Source organism: Anneissia japonica, unplaced genomic scaffold (assembly GCF_011630105.1).
Source record: "Anneissia japonica isolate Jap-2015-1 unplaced genomic scaffold, ASM1163010v1 scaffold718_len1063573_cov188, whole genome shotgun sequence".
Taxonomy (NCBI): Eukaryota; Metazoa; Echinodermata; class Crinoidea; order Comatulida; family Comatulidae; genus Anneissia; species Anneissia japonica.
The window spans coordinates 726,662-728,833 of NW_022727435.1; the positions used below are offsets into that span (position 1 = coordinate 726,662).

At 35.5% G+C, this 2,172-nt stretch overlaps 1 protein-coding gene across 2 annotated transcripts in view; it reads left to right on the forward strand.

Moving 5' to 3' along the window:
- The first annotated feature begins 919 nt into the window (after nucleotides 1-919).
- Nucleotides 920-2,172, forward strand: part of LOC117113748 — a 9,825-nt gene continuing 8,572 nt past the window's right edge. The window contains exon 1 of one of the 2 annotated variants that reach the window (XM_033257190.1): nucleotides 920-1,429. The gene's annotated coding sequence lies outside the window, so the exon portion shown is untranslated. The remainder of the gene's footprint in view (nucleotides 1,430-2,172) is intronic. The other variant, XM_033257191.1, reaches the window with a different exon arrangement.

Here is a 2,172-nt window from a genome sequence, read left to right on the forward strand (position 1 = left end):
CCGACAACAGTTTCATGAAAAGCGTATCTAAGTAAGGAAATACTAGGCCTACAGATGTACTGACAGTACTATAAAGTGCTATGAACTAGCGAGGTACCATGTCTCTTCATAAACAGTCTGTGAACAGGACTTTAGATCGGTCGATATGACGTCAAACTGCCTGGTGCGTAGGCTTGATCCCAGAGGAAAGTTTGCGCAGCTTCCAGAGGGAGTATTGGTAATGGATGTAATTGTGATACATTAAGCCATTGAAATTATCGCGATCTACATTATCATGGGTTTTCCTAAAATATACTGTATATAAAAAGAACGGATATTTTTATCTTCTTCCTCAAAGTAATTGAGTAATTGAAAAATGGCTGATTTGTTGCTTTGATAACATTTTAAAGAGAAAATCTCTCAAATGCATCATGTATTATAAGCTATCACTTATTGTTTCATTGATTATCATCACCAACAAACACTCACCGACATTATTAAGGACATTAATAGAGATTATGATTAGTGTCATAGTCGTTTTGTAGCCATCATAATCCATCTTGGAACACATAGTCTGCATTTTCAGACCTTTCAAATAATGTCTCTTTTATTTAATGTCGTATGCATTTTCCAGTTCGTGACTCCATATCTATATCTACGGTTGTCCATCAGGAATTTATTGTTAAATACGGAAAAATGATTCCCTACTGTATGTAAAATGGGTTGCACCATGGAATTTTAATAAACGATGAATTAGGCAATGTATTTGCAAATCGATCAATTAAAATTTCCAGAAATTAATGAGGTGGGCGGAGGTTGAAGGCTTGTCTTTTTTTTCTTCTTTTTTTTTTTGACGTACAAACTCTTGGAGCTAGCCAATCTCTGGCGATTTAAATACCACGTCATCCTGCAAAGCCCAACTGATAGGCCTGATGTGTCCTAATACGGATGCGGGAAAATTTTTCCATGTACGGCATGACCTTCGCTTTGGTTATTTTGGTCGAAACAATAATATGTCATTTTGGACTGCATCATAACACATGTCTCAGGTAGTGCGGTTTCGCCTTCCTTACCAGACACAAATGTCTTGTTGTGAACCGCAAAAAAATTAGACAGCGCATGGTTTTCATTTTAAAAATTGTATATGTATCTGGACTCCGATGAATATTTCACACGTCTTCTGGAAGTAGGGACGACCGCTAATGACGTAGCGCTTTACCACGAACCAAGATTTTGATGAGCGACGCGGTGTGGACGGTCCTGCTCTTCCGCAACTCTTCAAAACATATCCGTGACGTTTCCTCGTGTACTCTTATATAAACAAAACTGACTTTCAGCATTTTGCATTTTTCAACTGAAGAGGTTTAAAACAAATAAGCGATATTCGACTATTGTTAGGGTCTAGCCTGTTGAAACTACAATATATCTATTCAGTGCAACAGACAGGTAGGTAGGTGGCATATTAAATATATTTGATTTATATAGTTACCTCATTTATCAAGCAACGAGTGGGAATATATTAATCTTACAGTGAAGCTTAGGGAGTGGTCATCATAGGATTGGACCCGGGACCAGTGACCACACAGTTGTAGGTCTTATCGTAACATCAAGCTATTCTCTACACGGCTTTGCGTTTATGCATATCAATATTTTCAATAAAGCATAATATGAAAAATAATTATTTATAGGCGCAGCTAATGGTATCTTTTGTAAAGTTAAAAATTGAAAAAAAAAAAGTTTTCTGGCTGGCACAGAGATAAGATTTATATTTTGTGATTCCTACTTGTAAGACTATCTAAAGATTAGGCAATGCATTCAGTTTTAATGTGCTTTGATAATGAATCGTCGATATTTCAGATATAAATTATTAAATGTAAGTTAAGTTGGTTGGCAAATTTATCAATTTAGGAACCCAAAAATTTTGCAGCTCGGCAGGTATAATTTACATATTATATGTATATGTATATATTATGCCTATAAAATATTAAGTTATATATTCCACGTATTTTTCCTTTTCACAAGTATTTGTGGTAAACAATATGTCGGAGAAACAAAAAACACTCTCCGTATGAAAATGACACAACATAGATCAGCTATCAGAACATCTAAGCTTGATCAACCAGCAGCCGAACATTTCAATTTAGCTGGTCATTCAATTTCAAATTTCAGAGTGATTGCAATTGACCACAATGC